Here is a 12,505-nt window from a genome sequence, read left to right as displayed (position 1 = left end):
TCCTGTGACAGTCTGGACCAGGATGAGCTATAGGACCAGATCAGCGTTGCCCCAGGGGAGGGGAGGGGGGCAGGAATGGAGTACAGAGGGGTAGCAAGAGGAAATTCTTTGGGGGTTGGAATTGTTTTGTATCCTGTTTGTGGTGGTGATGACAAGAATCTATCCATGTACAAAACTGCATAGAACTGTACGACAAAAGCAGAGTTTATTGCATGTAAACTTTTAAAGCAATAAAAATGATTGATGGGTGGTGTCAGGTGTGTATGAGGCTGATTCCACGGCCCCCCTCCCCGACCCCGAAGTGCTTGAGGAAGGAACCAAAGGCCACTGTGGCTGGAACTCAAAGATCTGGGGGTTAGTGGATAGCAAACCCAGTAAGGTCAGCGAGGTCAGACAGATGGGCAAGCCCAGATGGAGCCGTAGGGACACTTGGGTACGAATCTGTGCTTCTGGAAGATCGTCCTTGCTGCTATGTGGAGAACGGATGTATACTAGTGAGCTATGGCAAAGGGCTTTTTCATTTTTCAAAATGATTGATTAAAAAGAAAAGTAATCATACCTTGAGAGAAGAGGTCCAAATAACTGAAACATTCGACTGGGACTAAGGACCAGGAAGGAAAAGAAAACAGTTTGCTACTAAAATACTGCGCTATCTTGGGGGCGCCTGGGTGGCTCAGTCGGTTATGCGTCTGCCTTCAGCTCAGGTCATGATCCAGGGGTCCTGGGATTGAGCCCCGCCTCAAGTTCCCTGTTCAGCGGAGAGTCTGCCTCTCTCTCTCTCCCTCTGCCCCTATGCCCTTCCCCATCCCCCACTGGAGCATGCGTGCTCTCTCTCTCTCTCTCAAATAAATAAAATCTTTTTAAAAATCCTGCTCTGTCTTGTGGTTGGACAGAACTTCCTTGTCTGGCTAACTCTAGTGATGCAGGACGGGGCTTCTTCCAATGTGTTTTCTTGGCCTTCTGTCTCAGAAGAGGCAAACACGGCGTCTCCAGGCCTTCAGAGGGTCCCAGGTCCAGGGCGACCTGACCCAGACCACAGAAGCTTTATTGCCAGCTTCCCCCAGCTCACAGCTTGGGCCCCGTTGCTATAAACACACCGCTCAGGAGACCCAGGCAAGTCTGAGCACCTCCCCGGAGCTAGCTTCTTTGCCAACCCCTCACGGACAAGCGAGGCTTACCCACCCTGGGAAGGGCTGGCATCTCTGACCTCAGAAACAACTGGAAAATGAGTGTGGTCAAGGCTGTCGGAAGGCCCGTGAGTCACTACTTTAGGTGGCTTCTCATTCAATGCAGAAAAGGGGTGATTCTTGAGCGCCAATAGTGGTCTGTTTGCTGGACCCCCTGGCTGGCAGCAAAACCGGCAACCCGAAGCCCCAAGTCCAGGCTGACAAAATGGCTGTACCGACATAAGCCTGTAGGAGAGAGACAGGGAGAGGGAGAGAGATTTAAGCCCCAGCTCTAAGAATCCTTCACTCCCTCCTTTTTGCTGTCTCTGACTAGCCAATTCTCATTCAAAGGGGCCATTCCATTTATATCCCGTATGTGTCTGCACCTCTTTCCTGCCTTTTTTCTCCTCTTCTCAACCCTGGTCACCTTGGGCATGGGCAAATGTCTCCTCCGAGAACGGGTTAGGCCGGCCTCCATGGGGATCACTTAGCATAAGGACCGCAGCCAAGCTCCATGGCTCAGTTTCAAGTTCCCTTTTAAATTAAAAACATCTGATACACTTTGTCCGTGCTGTCCTAAAGTCTTGGAGGGCACTGAAGGCAAAGGGGAGAGTCCTGACTCAGATTTAACTCTGCCTACACAAACATTGGTCATTAGGCTATTAAAAACAAAACAGAAATAGATTTTTGAAAAATAGAAGATAAAATGTACCTTTAATCGGCACCAGAAAACCCAATGAAAGGGTATTGGCGGGTGAGTTCCCCAGAACACCCCATGCATTGTCTTTCTTGTGTTCACCACGGACAATGTTGAAATTACCAGGATCAAGATGACACCTGGGAAAAAAGACAAACACAAGATCTGAATTGGGAGTCAGGAGAGGTGGGATCAAGTCACAGATCTTAGGCCAATCAGTGCTGTAGCCCTGGGGACATCAGTGACCCTTGCCCCCCTCAGAGTCTTGGTTTCTTCACGTGGAAGATAAAGGGCCAGGACTTGGTCTATGTCTCTAAAAGCTGTTACACCCGGAAGTTTTTCATACTGCTTAGATTCTCCAGCTTGTACCTCTGGTCTTAAATTTCCCACCTTCTCTTTACCACATATGTCCCCATCTCTGTGGGAAGTCTCTGAATATCCCGGAGCTGCCCCCAAGCCAATTCAGTTAAAATCACATCTCTAGATCAGCCGTCTCAGTCAAGCTTCTCTTCCCCCTTTACCTCAGTAATGAAGGCATTTAGGGTGTGATCTAAGCGATGGCGTTCCCTTGTATCTTTAGGGTCACCCCCTTCTATATCTGGGAGAGAAACAGGGGTTGTCTCCCTTCTCCCACGTCTGAGTTTCCCTGGCCTCTGTCCCTCTGAGGCCTGTTCTCTTCCTGGTGGCTCTGGGTTCTGTGTGGGCCCCACTCAGGTCAACACGGGGCTAGGCCGCCCCCAGCGTCCTGCTCCTTCCAGAGTCATGGCTACGGGAGGGCGAAGACAGACTCCTGTGTCTCCGGCTCTCTTCACAACATTGTCACGCAAACGTGAATAAATGCATCAGACTTCACTAAAGGTTAGACAAATGACAGTGACAACGTATAAGAGGGAGAATTTTAAAGGGCCACCAATACCATTTTTCTTGGAAAAACATCCAAGAAATGAAACATTTCACAGGAGGAAACTCTTTAGGTGGGTACCCTGCAGAACTTCATCTTGTTGCCATGACCTTATTCTGGAGAGACGCCTTCCTCCGCAAACCTCCCCGCTCCGGGGTGTGCATCCCCTCCTGTGCTTAGGAAACCCCACCTGCCATCTTTAGAGACTGACTGCCTGTCACCCAAGGATCTCCCAGCCCCACCCATCTCCCCAGAAGTTCATTTAACTAAATCTTGGTTACTCTGTCCAGAATGGCTCAGCAAAATAGTCCAAGATGCCCTTGGGCTCCCCAAGGCCTCAGAGCCAGAGAAACTGTGGGGGATGTGGGGGACTCCATATCTGGTCCTCCTGCCGGTGTCTCACCACTGTGAATTGAAAAATAGGCCTCTTTATTCTTCCAATCATCCATGCACCGACCGCGCCCACGTGCCCTTTGCAATGACAGTTCCCAGAGAGCACAGACTAACTTTAGACCCTTATGGAGAAAACAAAACAAACTTTCTCTCCCCAACTTCCCATCCTTTGCAAGACTTCCCCCTTGGGGTTTTACTTTACATTCTTTTGGTGACCAGAATATTCTTCTACGTTCAACTCTTCCCCAACCGTTCTACTTTCCAATAGCGCTCCCTTTGTCTGGCCAAGAGTAAGGAAAAGGGGCCTACGGGCCATACGCCTTTTGATAGTAGCTGTGGAGCTTCTCGAAGTTTCCCCCTGGAAACTTGGAAGATACTCCTTGTCATTCGAGAGACAGATGACATTCTTGGGTGATGGGGCCGGGCGGCTCCCAAGCTCCATCTGATTGTGGGGACTGGGGAGCCTAACGACTGTGAGGGAATAAGTCTCCCAGTTGTAACGACAATAGAAAGGGTGATGTCTGACCTATGCTGACCAATTGTACAGCATTTCTCAATCCTGGGTGCATATCTGAGTCACCCGGAGAGCTTTAAAAATACCAATACCTCACCCCTGCACTATTAAATCAGAGTCTCTTGGGGTGAGGTCCGGGCATCGCTGGTTTTAAAAGCCTGTGGGTGATTCTAATGGGCGGCCAGGGCTGAGAACCACCGGCGTGTAGGGATGACACAATACCACAGCTGGAAAAGGTCCCGTTTGGTTGCACCCGAAATGAATTGTGCCCCCCTCGTTCCATCGGACTCCGTCCAGCCTCCAGAATTCTGGGTGAAATCTCAAATGGAGTGGGGAGGGTGGGCGGGGGGAGGGGGTCCTCCACTACCGCGACTGTGGAAGGTGGTGGAATGGCAGTTCCTACCCGTCCCAAGGGCAGTTTCCTACCACTTATTTTTAACGTAAAGAGCTGACCGCAAGTACCACCCAGTGCCTGGTACAGAGTGGACTCACCCAGTGCAGAACTTGCGGGAACGAGCACTGCGACTCCAGAGCCGAAGTAGGCCGTTACCCCTTGCCACCACCAGATGGCGACATAACAAACACCGCCGGAGAGCCGAATGTCCACATTGCCAAAATGAAAGGGAAGAATCCCTGAGCCTGCAGGTAAAAGATGGAGCCCAGCTGGGGGGTCTGTTCCTTTGGCTTTGGCCCTTCATCCTTTTATAGAAGTGGGTCAACAGAATTTAAAGTGGTTTTTTTTTTTTTTTTAAGTGAGACCCGTGGCACATCTCTCTCCTAGGAGGCCAAGCCACTTGGTTTGGACATGTGTGTGCTCACAGCAGCCAGCGCAGGGAGGCCAGGGCTAGCCCTCCCCCAGCTTGCATTGCTCTTTCGGGCTTTTTCCATGTGCATGCACCCCCATCATCAAAAAGGGAAACAGAACAAGCAAAACCCTCCCGTAAGCCTGCGGATGACCGAGGGTAGCATGTTCTCAAGCCTGCCTCAGTTTCCCCAAAACTAGGTGTTCAGCTTCAGATGTGTGCCGGGTGCAGAGGCTCAGGGGGAAGCGGAGGGGGTGGAAGCCCCTTGGTCTGTGACCACGCGGAAGTGGGGCAGTGGGAGTGAAGGCCGGGCCCCAGCAAGAGCGCTGCTGGGCCGTGTGGCCACGTCCTTGAGGTCCAGTCGCTGACATGGGAGCTGGCCTCAGAGGCTTCCGCAGACTGCTGAGGCTGCGGGCAGTGACAGCCTCTGGCCTAGATTGCCCTGGACCTCACCTCCCGCCAAATCACGCCTCCGGTCTCCAAGACCAAGGCCAGAGTGGAAACGTGCCAGGCAAGAAGCCTGTCCTTCCTGAGGGTGAACTGGGGTCGAAGCAGCAGTGGAAAGAGCGCTCAGGGCTGAGGGGGGGGACATGCTCCAGGCCAAGGTCGGGCTGGGTGGCTGACGGGCACGGGCAGCCTGTAGATGAACGGGTGGCTGGGGGACCTGGACTAGCAGCCAAACGACAGAGAATCCCCACGCTCCGAATCTAGTCTGGGCAATCTTCCAGACGGGCCTTGGCCACCACGGCCACGCCCCTCCCGCAGGCCGCGTCTGTCCCTGTCTGCAGTGGCTGTCGCAGGGCTGACTCTAAGGCCTCCTGGATGCCTACTCTTCAATTTTCCCCATCGTGACAACAACAACAGCATTGTCTGAGCTCCTCCCTGCATCCAGCCGTCGGCTGGCTCTCCCACAAACACCATGTCATCATTGAAACAGCACCGACTCCATGAAGGAAGATGGGTCATCTCCATCTTCCTCGCAGAACAGGAGACCGAGACTTGGTGAAGTCAGGCCACCATCGTCTCAGTTTGCGCATGTAGCTGGTGTGCGACAGAGCCAGCATTTCAGGCCCCATCTGGCTGACCCCAGGCCCTCTTGATTCTGCGGCCCGGATGTGTGCAACAAGTACGGACTTCGTTCCAACACGCTCAGAAGCGAGAAAAGTCACACTGCTACGGCGGCAAGCCCTCACTTGCCAGGGTCAGCACGATGGCCAATGTCAGGAACGCCTGGGTGGCTCAGTCCTTAAGCGTCTGCCTTCAGCTCGGGTCATGATCCCGGGGTCCTGGGATCGAGCCCCGTGTTGGGCTCCCTGCCTGGCGGGGAGCCTGCTTCTCCCTCTCCTGCTCCCCCTGCTTGTGTTCCCTCTCTCTCTGTCAAAGAAATAAATGAAATCTTAAAAAAAAAAAAAAAATGATGGCCAGTGTCAGCCATCAGGAACCCTCGGCTTTAGCCCATTTTCCTTAAACGACAAGAGGCAAAACTTATATGCTGAAGCTGTTCGGGGCTGGGGAGTTAATCCCAGGGCGGAGACATGGAGAGAAAGGGGAAGTGAGGCAGAGAAAAAGCAAAACACGAAACGGTCTCTTCTGAGCTGGCTGTGGCCCCACGAGTAAGAAAGGACCACTGGGCCATGCTGGATATCTCTGGGGAGACCACATGAACCCCCCCCCCCCCCTGCAGACCTGGGTTGGGGAGAAGAGCCGGGAGTCTCCCTGTGGCTTCCTCCGTGTCTCAGGTCTCTCGCTTGTCAAAATCCACCCCGTGGGGCACTAACTCACTCCCTCCATCCCCAGGTTGTGTACCTGGGCCTTCTGGGCAGCTCTGCGGCCAGCCTCGGCGGGTCCTCTCAGAATGGGGTACAGTAAAGGTCATGCCCAAACCTGGGGCTCACCCCAGGGTGGCCGAGACAGCCTGCTGTGTTGGGAGGTGGGTGACAGTGGTAGCAGGGGCTCTCCATGGAGCAAGACTGGGGCTGGGGTGGGGTGGGGGGTGGGGCAAGTGAGCTCCAGCAAATCTGTCTTTCCATTTCTTTTACGCTCGAGTCTAAGTTCCTTAGCCTGTCATGCAACACTCTCTCTGGCGGGCGGGGGAACGGGGGCTTAGCACTTTCCCAACCTGCACCCACACACCCTGCTTCAGAGCTCCCGTTAGCCCAGGAAGCTCCCAGATATGAGAGAAAGGTACCTAAGAGGTCACAGTCCTGTGGGCTCTGGGTTTGGCTGGCACAACCATGTTTTGGTGTAAATTAGAAAAACAAAACACTCTTTCTTCCTGGTCACCGCTCATGCCAGAGCGCACAGCTGGGTTTCAGTGCACTCCTTTGCCACCCATACAGAGAGGCCTGGCCCACCACACTAGATCGCGGATGAGAGAACGGGCCCAGAGAGGTAGAGGCCCTTGCCCGAAGTCACACAGGCCCACACCCAGGACTCCATTTCTGACTTGAATTTAGCGACTGCCTCCTGCTTCACCCCCAGGGCCCAGTTGGGCAGCCTTGAGACTACCCCGCCCCCACCCTACGCAGAAGCAGTTTTTGAGATTTTCCAGATGCGTCTGGCACTGACCCCATGTTCTGACCCGTTCAAGTGCCCAAGGCCACGAGAAGAGGCCTCCTCCCCAGGACCTGCAGAGACTCGGTCCCTCGGGCCTTTTCCAGTGACCTCATGGGGAATGGCTGCCTGCCGACTTCCTGTTTTTATACTCTTTCCTCCTCTGCTTGTTTTTTCTACTTTGTTGTTCTTTGGTCATTTTTGGTTCTCCTCCCCTAGCCCACCCTGCAAAACCAAACTGCATTTTATTGTGACTATTTTAAATCCATGTTTAGACAGGAAGACGTTACCCTTTCTTTTTTCCATTTGAGGAATCGGAGCTGAGGGTTATTTCTCCCTCAGCTTTCTCTCCCTCCCCATTCCCTGTGGTTTTTTTTTCCCCAGATGAGAGTCTTCAGGTCCCACAGCGGAGAAGAAACAGACTCAAAAGCAGTGCCCGCGAGGACGGTGTGAATTCCGGATCCTGGCTGTACTAGAAAGTTCCCTTCCACTGGATGCTGTCCTCGTGGGCGGAAAGGAAGGGGTCTGCCAGCTTCCCCTCCGGGGCATCCTCAGCTCCCTAAAACAAAAGACTCGCCCCCCACTTAAAAACCACAGGGACTCCCCACTTCCTCCCAGATCACGTTTAAATTCCTTAGAACGCAGCAAAGACCTTCCAAAGACAAGCCCCAGGCAGGCAGCTTTCAACCTTGTTTACTCTTACTCCGTCTGCGTCTCCCTCCCTCTACCCTGCGTCCTCCCTTCCAGCCTCAGCCGGGCTTTCCCTCTTTCCTGGAAACACCCTGCTCCTTCCTGCCTCCCTTTCCCTTTCTCTGCTCCGTGAACTCTTCTTACCGGGGAAGGACTCAAATGCCGCCTCCGCCAGGATGCCCTCGAGAGCTTCTCCAAGTAGAATTTGTTACTTCTTCCTCCGTGTTCCCTTAGCACTCTGTCCCTTAGGGTAAATGCAACATACTTAATAGTTAAGAACCTCATTTCTACGCTCTCTTTGGTGGTATTTGCCTCACTTGAGTATTGTGGGCTTTTGTTTTATTCTAGTCTCCTCTTCTTTCTCCTTGGATCAGTCACTCGTGTTTATATCTATTTGCTTATAAGTGTTCATCTCTGGGATCAATGGCTTTCTCTCCAATCCTGCGTATGCTCAGGGCGTGCCTGTGTGTCCGGGGTATGCACGAACATTCTGCTAGCTGTCGCACTGAGATAGAATTCCATCACTAGGGCCATGAAGCAAGGCCTCCGTGGGAAGGCATGCACGGCAAAGGTTGGCCCCTCGCAGTGTGGATGTCCCACAGAAAGCTTGTGGATCATTTAACAGGAAATTAGAACCTGGGGCAGGTGGGGAAGGAAAGCCTATGTCTTCAGGGCAGTGCTTATCAAAATAGAGTTTCGGGAACATCCAGATCAGAATCACCTTGTGCGGTGGAAGGCTTTTTAAAAATTGAGGTTTCTGGACCCCAACTCAAGCCTTATGAATCCAAATCTCTAGAGGTGGTCCCAGGAACCTGAATTTTAATCAACTACTAGGAGATTCTATCGTACCAGAGTTCGAGAACCACTGATCCCGGGGTTTTGGGAGCTGGTGTTGAGGCCTCTAAAAGTGTGCTTGTCAGGGTCACTCCTTGTCAAACTGCCGGAATGTCTAAGTTAGTGGTTGCCTTTCAGACCGCATTTGTCTGCTGTCTTTGGCGGTGTTCACTGGAACGCTGCCCCCTTTTTGAAACTTTACACTCGCTCACTCGCTATGTTACCTCCTGTTTCTGGTTCACAGCCTCATTTTTTAATCATTTGTTTCCACACTCTCTACCCCTCTCCTCTTCCTCCAAATGCCCCCTAGGGAGGGGCCTTGGGTCTTCATGCAGGTCCTGACCTTGGCCCTGTCCTTGACATGCCATACCAGACCTGTGGCTCGTACCACCGCATATGACATGGATGGTGTCTAAGTCGATGTTTCCAGCACAGATGCTCTCGTTGACCCCCATTCCCACTGGAGCTCTCCATTGGGATGGTCCCAAGGCATCCCAAGTCACACGTTTCTAGAACTGTTCTGTGGATCTTCCTCCTCTAGTTCCTCTGTTTGCAGGAAGCATCCGCTAAGACACCAAACTGGATGACTGAGGGTCATCCTGTCCCTGCCAAGCTAGCTGTGTCACCTTGGACACCTTACTTATCTCTCTGTGCCTCCACTTCCTCATCTGAAATGTGGACATAACGATGGTACCTACCTCACTTGGTTGTGAGGATTACATGACTTCGTGCATATAAAGGGCTTAGAATGGCACCTGGCATGGCGGAAGTGCCCATTGCATGGCAGCTAGTAATGATAATAATGACAGTAACAGATACTTCGTTATTTTTTTATTTTTTATTATTCCAGTGTCTTCCTTCTCTCTCGCTTCCCACGCTCCAGACAGTCACAGTCCGTTTTCTCTCTGCAACACTCCCTTTCTCCGATATCTGCCCTTTCTTCCCAATCACCTCTGCTCACTCTCCTCTTAGTTAGAGTGTCCTCACGTCATCCCTGGGCTTGTCTCGGACTGACCTTCACCTAGACTCCCGTCTCCTTTCTCACCGTTGAGGCTCCTTAAAGACAGAGGCCATGCTTTATGCCTCTTTGTGTCCCCCAGCACCAACTGAGGGCATAAGACCTTATAGGACAAAGAGATGAAACGATGCACGGATGGATAGATGGTAGCTGGACAAAATCAAGCATTATGTACAAATCTTTGAAGGGGAAAGATGCCTTCTAAATCAAGGTGGTAATGGACAGTCAGGAACTTGGGCAGGCAAATTCTAAAGAAGGTGGGATCCCCAAAAGTTGCTTCTGAACGAAAAAATAGCAGTAGCTTAATCAATTTTATTATTATGTCTGATGAAGCATATCACCCAGAAGGATCTTGGGACGATATGTCACTGTCGACCATTGGTCAGTGTCCACTTATTCTCAAGGGAGAGAAACGCTGGACCTGAGGTTTGGGGTTTCCCACTGCTAGACAGAGAGTACTGTTGTCAGACAGAGATATTTTATCTGCTTTTCCTGACTTGTGTGAAATATTCCCTCTGAACCTTCCCACTTCCTTTCTTCTCGTTCCATCCTCTTCCTTCCTCCATGGGATGGAGCTTTTCTGATGACTAATTGAGTCGGGGGAGCTGATAAGAAGTGTTGTATCCTTGGAAAGTCCTTGCATTTTATTTTGCTAACGATATCTCATGAATATGATTCTTGTAGGGCCGTTCCCAAGAGCCCAATCAGCTCTGGACACAAGAACAACACTGAGTTTCTGTGCCTATCAAGCTGATGACTGGATCTATGAGCGGAGTAGAGCCATTTGTACACTGTCCCAGGCAAACCTGGGAAGCCACGTCGAGTCCCAAATTGTGGGTTTCTGCAGTCCAGTGACATAAATAATGTCTGGCTGAGTTCACTCAAGGAGTCCTAGCTTCACCATCACTGTTCCTGGGAAATGAGACTTAACTCACTGGAAAATCCCCTTCCCAATTGGCCCTCTTGGCATTTAGCTTTGATAATTGTTCTGTCTTTGTTCATTGACCCCTGACTGAAAAAACAGAACAAGGATGGCAACTATAAGACATACATATCGCCACTACCCCGCGCACGTTCTTTGCACACATTCCTAATGGATTACGGCTTTCTTTTCCAGTCACCTGGACTTCAAATTCTACTCAACATGGCCTTCCAGGAAGACACGACCAATCCAGTAAATTTGTTAGATGAGATGTTACATATTTATCATTCCTGGTCTAAAGGTGTCTGTGCACTTTTTAAAGAAGTAATATCTCAATTATCTATGACTGTATGATACGCCAACCCAAAGATCAGTGGCTTAAAAATACAGTATATGACCTCATGGTTCTACAGGTCAGCACTTGAACTGAGCTCGGCTGGGCCGTTCTGACTTCGTCTGGCCACAGTCCTCAAGTAGCTTGATGGGGACTGGAGAGTCGAAACGGCCTTACTCACGTGATGTGTAGTTGGGGCTGGCTGTTGACCGGGCCACGTGCCCCCAACAGGCTGGCCGGCCCAGGTTTCTTCATGCGGTGTGCAAGTTTCATGTGCTTTTCAAGTTCCACTTGTATCACCTTTACAAAGGTCTCACCAGCCAGGCAAATCAAGCCCAGAGTCAGGTTCATTGGAGGCCATTTCTGTAACCGTCTCCTCCAGGTCAGGTGGCATTTCATTGATCAGAAACCTATCAAGTGCCTACGAGAGGAGCCAGGAATGGACAAAGGACAAATGACAAAGGACTGGGAAGCACTCTGAAGACTGGAAACATTCTGGCTAGATGCAAAGAAGGAAGAATTAAAACCACGAGCCGAATCACGGCAGGTGCAACTATCCGTGTGTGCGTGCATGCTGGATGAAAGAGGGGCACTGAATTATTTAATTTCCTCTATTGTCCATTTCATGTGGATTTGTGCAGCCTAGGTTAAATGAGTACCTCTATTGTTGTCCAGCTCGATGTGTCCCTTACAGCTTTTTTTCAGACTCTGAAATATTTAAAACAATCACATAAGTGTATTCCTTATGACCACAAAGAGCTACTTGAGATTTTTTTCCCCCTAGAAACCTGGCCAACTCTGAGACTGAGGCTCATGCTTGCTGACTCTGATATTTCCTCCCTCCCGGCATTCCTGCCACCCACAGCTGCTCCAGGCTGAGCAAAGTTCAGAGGCCAAATACTTACGGCTCAAACAGCCTCTCCAGTGGTGATGGCAAAGAGACAATTCCACTTGTGAAAACAAACAGTCATCCTTTCCATTTACATAGCTCTTGAGCCTTCTTTTCAAAGCGCCTTCCTGTCCTTTCCCTCATCAGATCGTTCCCCAAACCCTGTGGGATGGGCAGAGTGGGTAACAGAGGGGGAAACTGAGGCCCAGAGAGGGGCCCATGAATGACAAAGCTGAAAGTGGAGCCCCAGGTTCCCATTGTAGATCTTGGCTTGTTCCTCGGATCACTCCGCCGTGAACAGAGCTGCATGCTCTCCCGAGCTCTAGCAAGTTTGCTCTAAAAACCCTTCTGGAGTTTTCTACTCCATACCCTACTTACTAATCCACATTTTAAACTTGCTTTACTTTGCATTCACAAAGAAGGAATGAGGGGAAAACATCAAACATTCCCCCACCCCCCACCCCCCCCCCCCCCCGGGGCCTGGCTTCTAAATCTTTTGTTGCCAGGAGTGGAGACTGAATTGTCTTTGAAGTTCCAACTTCCAGCCCATAAATGATCCAGCCAGCGTCCTCCTGATGGAAACCAGAGGCCCAGAGCCAATTTCACTGTGACAACCCACCCTACCTCCTCCAAACAAAATGGGATCCAGAAGAATTTCAAACTGAACATCAAGAGGAGGTTTGGAGAGGGGAATGCCACTGAAGGAAGCCCAGTGGAGCCCCCCCCTTGCTCCCATGCCACTAGACTGTTGGGGGTGAGACGCAGGCCTGCTTTGACGGCACCTGTCACCT

The 12,505-nt window shown here is 51.2% G+C and overlaps 1 long non-coding RNA gene across 1 annotated transcript; it reads right to left on the bottom strand.

Moving 5' to 3' along the window:
* Positions 1-186: 186 nt before the first annotated feature.
* On the bottom strand, positions 187-2,054 carry LOC130541956 (uncharacterized). The gene is made up of 2 exons (XR_008956104.1): positions 1,879-2,054; positions 187-1,412 (listed from the first exon to the last, which is right to left on the bottom strand). It is a non-coding gene; the product is annotated as an uncharacterized LOC130541956 (long non-coding RNA).
* Between the last annotated feature and the right edge of the window lie 10,451 nt (positions 2,055-12,505).

Source organism: Ursus arctos, unplaced genomic scaffold, assembly GCF_023065955.2.
Source record: "Ursus arctos isolate Adak ecotype North America unplaced genomic scaffold, UrsArc2.0 scaffold_28, whole genome shotgun sequence".
Taxonomy (NCBI): domain Eukaryota; kingdom Metazoa; phylum Chordata; class Mammalia; order Carnivora; family Ursidae; genus Ursus; species Ursus arctos.
Note: the sequence above shows the minus strand (reverse complement) of the source record. Positions and strands in the feature narration are given on the sequence as shown.